Here is a 14,377-nt window from a genome sequence, read left to right on the forward strand (position 1 = left end):
TTATTTGCTCATCTTCATTCTTCTCCATGGTGTAAGATGGCATGTTCGACAAAAACTTCACTTATTGTCATTTTTGACCTCTGCAACTGTAGTTCAATGTTAACATATACAAACATTTTAATCAGAATTATACAAACAATATACACCTAACAAAGTAGTATGATACTGGATCAATATACAAAAAAATGAATTGTATTTCAATATACTTGCAATGAACAGCTGGACAAAAACTGTTTAATCCAAAATCAGTAATCCTCAAAGTATATAAATATAAGTTTCCCAAATTCATAAAATAGAAAATGAAAAAAATAACAGAATGTCTAAGAACTGTAGGACAATTTTGCAAAAGCCGTAGCATACAGTTAATGGTACCACCAGAAAGAAAAAAAAGAGAAAATCAAAAAAAATTTCCTAAATTAATAATAAAAACACCATAGGTTTAGAAAGCTCAGAAGACACCAAACAGGATAAATACCAAAATATCTACATGTAGGCATACCATAATCAAAATGAAGAAAAACAAAGACAAAGATAATCTTATAAGACAGAAGGAAAATTCATTAACTACAGAGCTACAAGTATAAGATTTATATTATACTCTTTACAAACCATGAAAACAAAAAAGAGTAAAATAGGTAAAGTGTTGAAAGAAAACAATAACCAACCTAGAACTCTGTACTTAAATTATCTTGCAGAAGTGAAAGGAGAGTGATGTCAGAGAGATGGCCTTCTAGGAAGCTACAGGCTCTCATTCCCCTCAAAAGAAAAAGTCACACTCAAAACAGCAGGCATTTCCATAGTATTTTCATTCCCCTTTGCCCCATCCTCTCCCAACATGGAATCCACCCACTCCTCACTTCCTTCCTCAATCTACAAGGAAAACAGTGGAACTGGTTTGCAGTGTTCTGGACTGTCTGAGGACTGCTGAAAAGACTGGTGTCTGTCTCACATGACTTGGAACTCAGGCAGAGTTTGGAGATAAAGTTGAAGGCCAATAAAAGCAGTGATGGATGCCACAACACATAGAGCTGCCTAAAACCGTACACCTGCAGTTGTATAGGGCAAGAGATTAAGGGCAGAGAAATACAACAGACTATCGAAGGCTCTGAGAAGAAGCAGAGGTGGGAATCTAAGGGAAAATGAGACATTGTAAAATAAGTTGTATATATGAGGGAATTGAGAAAAGAGCATACACACAGGCCAAGGGATGATGGATGCCCAGAAAAGGCCTGAGAAGACCTAAGCCTTTATTCGGGAGTCACTGGTGAAGGCCTTTCCCAACAGAGAGCAAGTCTGCAAAGACTGAGAAAGGTGGCTGTCTTATCAAATGCCCAATTTTCAATAAAAGGTCACAAAGTATATAAAAAAAGAAAAACATGGTTCATTCAAAAAAGCAAAATAAACCTTAAGAAACCAACTGTAAAAAAATACAGGCTTAAAATTTACTAGAAAAAGACTTTTAAAAACAACTTTTAAAAATGCCCAAAAAACTAAAGAAAAACAATGACAAAGAACTAAAATGAATCAGGAAAACTATATATAAACAAAATGAGGATATCTACAAAGAGGGAGAAATTAAAAAATATAAAAAAGAGCCAAACAAAAATTCTGCAACTGAAAAATACAATAACTGAATTGAGAAATTCACTAGGGAAAATCAATACCACATTCAAAGAGACAGAAGACAGAATCAGCAACTTAAAGATAGGTCATTTGAAATTAAAAAGTGAGGTACAGAAGACAAAGAAAAAAAAGAAGAAAAACAAAACCGAAGGGACTTGCAGGATATCATGAAGTGGACCATTACATACATTATGTTAGTCTCAGAGAAAGAGAGATAGACAAAGAATCAGAGAGCTAATTTGAGAAAATAATAGATAAAAATTTACCAAACTTAAGGAAATACATGGATATACAAATCCAAGAATCTCACCAAACTCTCTTACTAGGAGAAATCTAAAGAGACCCACAATGAGAGACCTGATAAACTGTTGAAAGCTAAAGACAAAGAAAGAATCTTAAAAGTAACAAGAAGAAAAAAAAAACTTGTCATGAACATGGGATCCTAATTAAGATTATCAGTGGATTTCTCAGCAGAAACCTTGAAAACCAAAAAGTGTTATATTTAAAATGCTGAAAGAAAAACTTAGGCCAAAATATTCTATCCAGTTAAAATCTCCTTCAAAAATAAAGGAGGAATTAAGATATTCCCAGATAAACAAAAGCTGAGAGAGTTCATTTCCATTATACTTACCCTACAATAAATTCTAAAGGGATTCCTTCAAGTTGAAAAGAAAGGACACCAGACAGTAACACAAAGCAATAGGAAAATAAAGTTCTCTAGTAAAGGTAAAAACGTGGCAAATATAAAAACCAATATTATTGTAATTTTGACTTTATCATCTTTTTATTCTATCACAGGATTTAAAAGACAAAAGTATTTTAAAAATTATGAGTCTATGTTAAGGGATACACAATGTATAAAGATGTCATTTGTTAGCTGGGCTCGGTGGCTCAGCCTGTAATCCCGCGCCTTTGGGAGGTTGAGGTGAGTGGATTGCCTGAGCCCGCGGGTTCAAGACCCGCCTGGGCAACTTGGCGAGACCTCATCTCTACAATAAATCAAAAAATCAGCCTGGCGTGGTAGTGCATGCCTGTAATTCCGGCTACTTGGAAGGCTGAGGCAGAAGGATCGCCAGAGCCCAGCAGGTCGAGGCTGGGGTGGCCGGGAGCGGCCACTACACTCCAGTCTGGGCGACCAAGTGAGACTCCAACTCAAAAAAAAAAGATGTCATTTGTTACATAAATACCAAAAAACAGGGGAAGGGTAGTTAACAGCTATAAAGAAGTTTTGGTATACAACTAAAGTTAAATTGGTATCAGTTTAAAATACAATGCTATAACATTAGGATGTTATATATAATCCCTGTGACAATCACAAAGAAAATATCTTCAGAATAAACACAAAAGGCAGTCAGCATGGTGGCATGCACCTATAGTCCCAGCTTCTCAGGAGGTGGAGGTGGGAGGATCACTTGAGTCCAGGAATTCAAATCCAGCTTGAGCAACATACCAAAATCTTGTCTTTAAAAAAATAAATAAAATATGCACAACACACACAAAGAAATCAAAATTGCTACAAAAAAATCAACTAAACACAGAGGAAGACAGTTTACGACAGAAAAGAAATGCTATAAAACATTCAGAAATTAATTAGCAAAATGGCAATACTAAGTCCTTCCCCTATCTATAATTACTTCAAATATAAATGTTCTAACTCCTCAATCAGAAGACACAGATAGGTAGACTGAATTAAAATAAGCAGAAGTCAACTGTATACTGTCTACAAGAGACTCACTGTGGCTCAAAGAACACATACAAGTTAAAAGCAAAAGAATGAAAAAAGAAATCCCATAGGAAAAAAATAATCAAAAGAGAGGAAGGATAGCTACATGTCAGGCATCCCTAATCCAAAAACCCAAAATGCTCCAAAATCCAAAACTTTTTGAGGGCTGACATGATCCCATAAGTGGATGAAAAAGGTGAAGATGACATTGTTAACACTGCAGAAAAAGTGTCTACAGACCACATGATGAAAATGTGTGGTGGACTTACTGAAAGACTAGAGCACCATGCATTCATAACAGAACAAGAAATCATATCAGTTTATAAAATAAAAAAGAGACTTCTAGGACAAAAACCATTGTTAGTGAAGCATATGGCACTGGAGGAAACATTTTTAAAAGTCACACAGCAGAATGCCTCCTTAACCCTAAAGGATCCAACTACTGATCCTTCAACTGCTTCTGATGTTTCTTCTCACCTAAAAAAATAAATTACATTGTACAGTAACCTTTTAAATCAAAAAACAGTCTCATAGGTGAAAGCCTCCATCATTTACTGCTGCTATTACTTAATAACTGACACACATATTCTGGTGAGGCTACTGTGCAGCTTACCCACCCTGAAGACATTATTTTTTCACTCTATGGATGGTATGTCATATGTCTTACTGTTAAGAACTTGTGTGTGAATAAGTGTAAGAAAATGACTGCTTATCAGTAGCATATAAATTCAGAGTCAGGAATGATGGTGATGTCCAAACAGCCACAGATTGTCCACATGGGTGGCTGAAATAGTGATACCTTTCCTTTCTGATGGTTCCAATGTACACAAACAGTTTCACGTACATTATTAAAAACATAGTATAAAATTACCTTTGGGCTATGTGTATAAGGTGCATATAAAACATAAATAAATTTCATGTTTAGATTTGGATTCCATCCCCAAGATATCTCATTTGTATACACAAATATTCTAAAATCTGGGGGAGGGGGGAAATGAAATGACATTACATAATGATAAAAGGTAGCTCGTGCCTGTAATCCCAGCACTTTGAGAGGCTGAGGCAGGCATACTGCTTGAGCCCGGGAGTTGAAGGCCAGCCTGGGCAACATAGTGAAACCTCATCTCTTTTTAAAAATTCAGAAATATTAGCCAAGGTGGTGGCGAGCTCCTGTAGTCCCAGCTACTGGGAATGCTGAGGTGGAGGGATAGATTGCCTGAGCCCAGGAGGTTGAGGTTGCCATGAGCCATGATTGTTGTGATCAGGCCATTGCACTCCAGGCTGGGTGAAAGGGTAAGATTGTGACTCAAAAAAAAAAAAGATAAAAGCGACACTTCACTAGGAAGATATAACAATTATAAACATATATGTATCAAAACCAGACCACCAAAACATATGAAGCAAACATTGACAGAATTGAAGAAATAGATAGCACTACAGAAATAGTAGGAGACTTTAATTTCATTTTCAATAATGCACAGAACAACCAGACAGAAAATTAATGAGGAAACGGAGGACTTAAACAACACTATCAACAAATTGGAACAAAATACTTATACAGAACACTCAACCCAACAACAGCAGTATATATATTTTTCTCAAATGCAAGGGACAGTCTCAAGAATATGTTAATAAGTCACAAAACAAGCATCAAAAAATTTTTAAAAGAAGATGTACAAATGGCCAACATGTATGTGAAAAAAATGCTCAGCATCACTAATCACCAGGGAAATGGAAATCAAAACCATTTGAATTTTGAATCAAAACCAAATGAAGTATCACCTCACCCCAATTAGAATGGCTATCATCAAAAAGACAAATAACAAATGCTGGTGTGACTGTGAAGAAAGGAGAACACTTATACATTGTTGATGAGAATGTAATTTAGTATAACCATTATAAAAAAACAGTATGGAATTTCCTCAAGATATTAAAAATAGAACTACCAGATGATCCAGCAGTCCCACTACTGGATAAATATCCAAAGGAAATTAAATTAGTTGAAGAGATAGCTGCACTTCCATGTTTACTGCAGCACTAGTCACAAAAGCCAAGATACAGAATCAAACTAAGTATCCCTCAACAGATGAATGGGTAAAGAAAATGTAATATATATACATAATGAAATACTAGACCTCATTTTAAAAAAGAATGCAAGCCTGCCCTCTGTGGCAACATGGGTGAATCTGGAAGACACTATGCTAAGTGAAATAAGCCAGGCACAGAGTGACAAATACCGCATGATCTCACTCATGTGGAATCTAAAAAAGTTGGTATCACAGAAGTAGAAAGTAGGATAGTGGTTGCCAAAGGCTAGGGAGGAATGGGAAGAGAGAAAATAGGGAAAGACTGGCCAATGGATACAAAGTTATAGTTAGGAAGAATAAGTTCTGGTGTTGTACTGCACAGTAGGGTGATTATGGTTAATAACATTTTACTTTAAAATATCCAGAAGAGAGTATTCTGAATGTCCTCACCACAAAGAAATAATAAATGGATATATTAAATACTGATTTGACTCTTTACACAATGTACACATTTGTTAAAACATCACACTTCACTCTACTATTTATAATTACTATGCATCCATAAAAACAAAATTTTTAAATTTTAAGATTGAAATCATGGAGGTATAACAATGGAATGAATTTAGAAATAAACAGCAGATGGAAAACGGAACAATCCACAAATATGTAAAATCTAAGCACTCTTAAATGAGAAATGGGTCAAAGAAGAAATCACAAGAAAATATAGAAAATATCTCAAGACAAATGAAAATTTTTAAAAATACCATCATAATTAATAAAATATAGCAAAAACAGTGCTAAGGAATAGAAAAACAAATCAACAAAACCAAGAGTTAGTTCTCTAAAAATATCAACAAAATTGATAAGCCTTTAACTAGATTGACTACCAAAAAAAAAAGTCAAATAATTTAAATCAGAAATGAAAGAAAAGATACTTTGAATTTTAGAAATAAAAATAATTATAAGAAAGTATGATGAACAGCAATAAATTAGATAACCTAGATGAAATGGATAAATTCCTGGAAAAACACAACATACTAAGACTGAACCTTAATAAAAAATAATTATCTGAACATACCTATAACTATTAAGTAGACTAAATCAGTAATCAAAAAAAGGCCTTAACAAAAAAGAAGTGCCCAGGATCAGATTGTTTCACTAGTAAATTTACCAAACATTTAAAAAGGAATGAACATCAACTCTGCTCAAACCCTTCCAAAAAAACTGAAGAGAAGGGAACACTTCCAAACTCATGCTATGAGGCCAGCATTACTGAGATATCAACGTCTGATAGATACTAACATTAAGGCCTGGTGCAGTGGCTCATGCCTGTAATCCCAGCACTTTGAGAAGCCAAGGCTAGAGGATTGCTTGAGGCCAGTAGTTCAAGACCAGTCTGGGCAACATAGCAAGACCCCATTTCTATTTTAAAAAATCAAAAAAGTAGTCAGGCATGGTAACATGCATCTGTAGTCCAAGCTACTCGAGAAGCTGAGACAGAGGAGCCGAGGAGCCCAGGAGCCCAGGAGCCCATGAGCCTATGAGTCCAGAAGCTGAAGACTACAGCAAGCTATGATTGCACCACTGCACTCCATCCCTGGCAAATGAGACTCAGTTTCAAAAAAGAATAAAAATAAATAAAATAAAATAAAACTGCAGACCAATATCCCTGGTGACTAGACAAAATACTAGCAAACAAGATTTAACAGCACCTTAACAGTATCACACACCATGACCCACCCAGCATATTTCCAGAATGCAAGAATAATTCAACATATGAAAATCAGTGTAATACACCACTGCAACAGAATGAAGGTGGAAAAAAACAGATAATCATCTCAATTAATGAAGAAAATAATTTTAAAATATCAGCACACTTCCACGATAAAAAATAAAAACTCAACAAACTAAAAACAAAACAACTACTTCAACATAATAAAGGCCACGTATATATGTATAAAGAACACACAGTTAACATTCTCAGTGATGAAAAACTGAAATCTTTTCCTCTAAGATCAGAAACAAGATAAGGATGCCCACTTTTGTCACTTCTATTCAACATATCACTGAAAGACCTAGCCACAGCAATTTGGCAGAGAAAGGAAATAAAAGATATCCAAATGGAAAGGAAAAAGTAAAATTATCTCTGTTCACAGACAGCATGATCTTATATGTAGAAAACCCTAAATATTCTACCAAAAAAACTGTTAGAATTAAAATATTTAGCAATGTTGCCGGATACAAATCAATTATGTTTCTATTCACTAACAATAAACAACACACAAAGGAATAAGAAACAATTCCATTTACAAGAACATCCAAAGTTATAAAAGTACTTAGGTATAAACTTAACCAAAGAGGCTCATGACTTGTACAATGAAAACTGTATGTTGCTGAAAGAAATTAAAGAAGACACATATAAATGTTAAGACATTCCACATTCATGGATTGGAAAACTTAATATCATTAAAATGACAATACCATCCAAAACAATCTACAGATTTATTTCAATTCATATCAAAACTCTAACATTTTTTGAAGAAATAGAAAAATCCATGTTTTAAATTTACATGGACTCTCAAGGAATCCTGAATAGCTCGATTTTGACAAAGAGGAAGAAAGTTACAAGTCTCACATTTTTCTGATTTTATAACTCACGAAAGCCCTATTAATCAAAACAATATGGTACTGGCATACAGATACACAAACCAATAGAATAGAAAAGAAAGTTAATATAAACCCTCACATCTATAGTCAAATAATTTTCAACAAGGTGCCAAGGATATTCAACTTTGAAAGGACAGTCTCTTCAACAACAGTTGAAGAAACAGGATATCAAAAAGCAAAAAAAATGAAGTTAGACCCTTATCTTACACCATATTCAAAGATGTACTCAAAATGGACCCAAAAGCTAAACATGAAACCTAAAACTATAAAACCATATAAACCATAGAAGAAAAGTTCCACAGCACTGGATTTTGCAACGATTTCTTGGGTACGACGACAAAAGTGCAGTCAACACAAGAAAAATATAGATGAAGTGGACTTTACCAAATTTTAAAACTTCTGTGCACCACAGAACGCTATCAACAGTGAAAAAGCAGTCAACAAAATGAGGGGAAATACCTACACATCATATATCTGATAAGGAGCCAATACCTAGGAGATAAATGTAGATATATGTATAGGTATCTATTTATCTATCTCTCTATATATATACTGGGGTGCCAAAAAAAGGTATACACATTTTAAGAGATGTTATCTATGTGTTACTTTTCCAAGTTGAATTGAATTACAGTAGCAATGTGTAACTGCAGAAGTCATATGTGATTTGTATTCATCTTTTGTTATTGGTATATACATAGTATCACAATTTTAATACAGTTTTTCCCTTTCTTAAGATGTGTATACAATATTTTGGCACCCTCTTATATAAACTCAACAACAAAAAGCCAACCTGATTAAAAGATAAATAAAGGTTCCAAATTCCATAAGGGTGTTTTCTGCATTTTCAAAGGTTCTTATAGTTTGAGGTCTTACTTTAAGTCTTTGATCCATTTAGAGCTGATTTTTGTGTATGTTGATAGGTAGGGGTCTTGTTTTAATCTTCTGCATGTGGTCAGCCAGTTTTCCCAGCACCATTTACTGAATAGGTTCTCCTCTCCCCAGTGGTTGTTGGTAGAGGTTTTGTCAAAGATAAGTTGGTTGAGAAATTGAGGTTTTGATTCTGGAATCTCTATCCTGTTCCATTGGTCCATATGCCTATTCTTGTACCAATACCAGGCTGTTTTGATTATTGTAGCCTTATAGTAAAGACTAAGGTTTGGAAGTGTGATACCTCCCGCTTCATTTCTTTTGCTAAGTATTGTGTTTGGCTATTCGTGGTCATTCATGTTACCATACGAATTTCTGTACTGTCATTTCCAGGTCTGAGAAGAATGATGTTGGTAATTTAATAGGTATTGTGTTGAATCTGTAGGAGAAATCCACATTGCCTTTGGTAGAACGGACATCTTAACAATGTGAAGTCTTCCTATCCATGAGCATGGAATATTTTTTCATTTGTTTGTGTCTTCTTGGATTTCTTTGAGCAGTTTTGTAGTTTTCATTGTAAAGGTCTTACAATTCTCTAGTTAGGAAGATGCCAAGGTATTTCACTTTTTTGTAGCTATTGTGAATGGGATTGTACTTTTTATTTGGTTCTCTGCCTGCTTGCTGTTGGTCTCCCACTGGGAATATACACAGAGGAATTAAAATCAACCAAAAAATCTACAAAAAAGATACTTGTACACACATGTTTACTGCAGTACTATTCACAATAGCAAAAACATGGAACCAACCAGACTGCCCATCAAAACTGGACTAGATTTTTTAAAAAATGTAGTACATATACACAATGGAGTATTTTGCAGCCATAAAGAAGGACAAACATATGGATTTCACAACAACTTGAATGGATTTATAGTCTATCATACTCAGTGATCTATCACAGAAACAAAGAACAGAGTACCACATGTTCTCACTCATAAGCAGACGCTGAACATTTACCATAATACTATAAGAAAGGGATTGGCAGTAGTGGAACACTGACAGGTGGGGCACGGGAGACACAACATCAATAAGGGGTACCTGATCTCAAACCAGGCAAGTAGGGACCAAAGGGAGGCCCACATTTACCTATACGATGACCACTTATATACCTAATCCTGAATTGTACCACACATCTTTAAAATAAAATTTTTAAAAATTTTTAAAAAGACGAATAAAGGAATAAATAGACATTTCTTCAATGAAGGTATACCCATGGCCAATAAGCTCCAATAAGCCCACAAAAAGATGTTCAACATCACTAATTAGATAAATGTCATGAAAACTAAGAGACAGTATTTGATACCCATCAGGACAGCTACTATCAAAAAAGAGAAAGTAAGCATTGACAAAGATGTAAAGCAACTGCACCCCGATACACTGCTGGTGAGAATGTAAAATGGTGCAGCCACTATTTATATAGGGAGTAAGATGGTTCCTCAAGAAATTAATAACAGAATTATCATATGATCTAGTAATTCCACTGAGTATACGCCCCCAAAATTTGAAAGTATAGACATAAACTCAAAGAAAAATACTCATGTTTACAACAGTATTATTCGAAATAGCCAAAAGGTGGAAGCAGCCCAATTATCCATCAACAGATGAATGGAGAAACTAAATATGATAAATACATACAATGGGGTATTATTCAGTCTGAAAAATTACTGAAATTCTGACATATGCTATAGCATGTATAAACCTAGAGGACATTATGTCAAGTGAAAGAAACCAGTCACAAAGGGCAAACACTGTATAATTCCACTTATATGGGGTACCTACTTTTTCAAATTCATAGAGATAAAAAGTAGAATGATGGTTATCAGGGTCTGGGAACAGGGTAGAATACGCACTCACTGCTTAATGGATATGGTATCTCGGTTTTGTAAAACAAAGAATTCCAGAGCTGGATGATGGGGATGGTTACACAACACTGTAAATGTACTTCATGACATTAAAGTATACACTTAAAATGATTAAGATGATAAACATTATGTGCATTTTATTGCAATTTTTTAAATGGGGGGAAATGAAGTAGAAATAAAGACTTTCCAAGACAAACAAAAACTGATGGAATCTGTTGCAGGTAGATCTTCCTTGCAAAAAATATTAAAAAGGATTTCTTCAGAGAGAAGGAAATGATTTAAGTCAAAAACTCAGACTTACAGGTGCATCAGAGAAATAACAGAAGTTAAAATTAAGTCCTTTATTCCTCCTTCTTCTTATATTATCTAGTAGAAAACTAGTTGTTCAAAATACTAATAGCAGCAATGCATTCGATGATTACAGCTTATGAAAGTGACATTAATGACAATAATGTTCCAGTGGGCAGAAAGAAGGCATTTGAGTCCACTGTTGTAGGATACCTCTATTATCCATGAAGCAGTATAGTATTATTTGAATGTGAACTTACATTAGTTTTAAATGAAAGCTGCAAATTCTGAGATAACTACTCAAAAAATTAAGAGGTATAATTGATACGCTAAGAGGAAAAACAAAATCATATTAAATGATTTAAATTTAAAAATTAAATGATTTAAATTAAAAAATTTAAATCAATTAAAACCAGAGAAGGCAGGAAGAATGGAATTTTGTTTTAAAGGAAACATAGTGGTACAACAAACAGAAAACAGCTATAAATATGATAATGTCAAAGGAAAAAAAACTTTTTTTCTCTCTCTACTCTCAAGTTCAACACTGAACCCTTCTGTGATCTTCTGTGAGATGTGTGGGGTTTCTCCCCACAACACCAAACAATTCTCCAGCAAACACCAATTGAGTGTCTGTCCTACACTCAACTCAATAATGAGTGAAAACAGAAAAAGAGGTATGTATGACAGAAAAAAAATCAGAATACTGGGTACCTCTGAAGATGAGAGTAGGAATGATTGCGAAAGGTCAATAAAAAACTTTCTGAGGTGATGGTCATGTTCTATGTCTTGATTAGGTTTGGATTACACATGTGTATATATTTGTCAAAAATCAGTCAATATACGCTTAAGGTTTGTATATTTTCTTCTATATAAATTCTACCTCCAAAGGAAAAAATAAGCAAATATTGAACTGTAATTAACGATATGTATGCTGACATGCATATCATCTACTTGACCTCTACAACTTACTTTGAAATGCATTTAATAACATGAATTAATGCATGGATAGAAAGATGAATAGGTATGTGACAAAATAAGTATATATGTTAAATATCAGTAGTATTCCATTGTACGGATATGCCAGTTTGTTGATCCACTCACTTGTTGGTGGATACTTGGATTGTTTCCCATTTGGGATTATTAAAAATAAAGCTGCTATGAACACTTGTGTGGACACATACTTTTATTTCTCTTGGGTAAACATCTAGGTGTGCAACGGCTTGATCATATGACAGATGTATGTTTACCTGTTTTAAGAAATTGCCAAACTGTTTTCCAAAGTTGTAAAATTTACATTCCAAGAAGCCACATAATCGAGAGTTCCAGTTTTCCCATATCCTCACCACCACTTGATATGATCAGCAATAAAAAGAAATAAACTATTGATTGTACTACCACATGGATGAATCTTAAAATAATTATGCTGAAAGCTACACTGAAAGAATATATACTGTAACAATCCCATTTATATAAGATTCTAGAAATTCTAGAAAACTCAAGCTAATATATAGTAACAGAGAGTGAATCAGTGTTTGCTTGGAAACAAGAACGAAAGGGGAAGGAAGCTAAGAGACAGTTTATAAAAGGGCACAAGGAAACTCTTGAGATATGTTTATTATCTTGACTGTTATGATTATTACCTGCATGCATACATAGACCAAAACTTATCCAACTGTAGACTTTAATATGTACATTTTCTGTACATCAATTATACCTCAATAAAGCTGCTAATATATATTAAATGATGAGCTCTAAAACAATGAGTATATGGAAATGAACTGCAAAATCTCATAACATTTTCCATAATATAATAAAATCATTCATCCCTTTTAAAGTACTATGAAAGTATCTTAGAACATGGATATAAAATTAATATTTAAGGAATTAGAACTGGTAATTACCACTAGACTGTGGTAATTCTTACAGTCTAATTTTTAATCACTAGACTGTAAGAATCATGTTTGATTCCCCAGTATATTCCTATCACATAAGAATGACTCCTTAAAATCAGAATCTGTACCCTGACTGAATCTTCATCTTCTTGTACAGCCCCTGATATAATGGGGATATGCAGCAAATTGCCACTAAATATAAGACTCTATTATGAAAAGAAAACTGGGAGATTAATATTTCAAAAACAGAAATGCATGTTAGTTAAAAGGCAAGAAGTCTGAGTTTCTAATGTTAAAAAATGTGTCAGGTATTACCAAAATATAACAAATTTGTCCCAGTACTGATTCTGGAGAAAACACAAAATGGAGAGGAGGAAGACTAATTTAAGAAAGAGCTATAAAGTACAGATATTTTGTGTTATAAATAATAATTCTAATCACACAAGCCACCTTTTCTACTGCTTTCATCTTTAAATTTCTAATATTTTTGTCCTGAATGTCCTCTTAAAATATACCCAATGTCACAGTCCCCAGTGTCATTTGTTTTAAAAAACAGACAAAAAAGAGATTTTGGTGTCCTATTCCAGATAAGTAATTTATAATCTCTGGGGAGGGATTCAAAACTCTGTATTCATAACAAGCATGGTTGATTCTGATGCAGTATAGCTCTTAAAGAAAATAGGTGAAATGCTAGAGTGCTTGAGAAAGTTGGGAGGATGCATATCAGATGAGTCTATGAAATATTACCACCTCTCTAACTATATCTTTCTAACTATATATGGGAAGGGTGGAGAATTGAAAATAGAAGTGTATAAAAAATACTCCTTACCAACATAAAAATTTGTCCCGGAATGAAGCTCAATTCCTTTTTACCTCTCTACAAACAGATGCTTCCAACACTCAGGCTACTTACTGTATCGGACCCAGTACCATGTAACCCTTCTGCAGCATTATAATTAAGCCAGGTTTTAGGAAACTCCTCATTCATATATAACAAAGTTTCTAAGGGAAAATGGATTCAGATTTCCAAAGAATCATCTCAGAAACTAATTTTCAGAGCACTATCTATTATTAGTAGTTTCTGAATATTAGCTGACACTACTAACATGCTAATAGTGATATTAGCTGGATTATTACACAGAAACCTAGCAAAAGCACATCTTTACAACCACTAACTGGCCAGGTGCTGTGGTTCATGCCTGTAATCCCAGCACTTTGGGGGGTCAAGGCGGGAAGATTGCTTGAGCCCAGGAGTTTGAGACCAGCCTACACAACATAGCAAGACCTCATCTCTACAAACACACACACACACATACACACACACACACACACACACACACACACACACACACACACACACACACCCAACTA

The 14,377-nt window shown here is 34.3% G+C and overlaps 1 protein-coding gene across 1 annotated transcript in view; it reads right to left on the reverse strand.

Moving 5' to 3' along the window:
* LOC103261504 (vacuolar protein sorting-associated protein 13A) overlaps positions 1-14,377 on the reverse strand; it is a gene marked incomplete at its 3' end in the record, with an annotated part of 187,695 nt that overhangs the window by 169,085 nt on the left and 4,233 nt on the right. The gene's annotated exons all lie outside the window — the stretch shown is intronic.

Source organism: Carlito syrichta, unplaced genomic scaffold (genome assembly GCF_000164805.1).
Source record: "Carlito syrichta isolate Samal-C Ts95f unplaced genomic scaffold, Tarsius_syrichta-2.0.1 Scaffold303724, whole genome shotgun sequence".
Classification (NCBI taxonomy): Eukaryota; Metazoa; Chordata; class Mammalia; order Primates; family Tarsiidae; genus Carlito; species Carlito syrichta.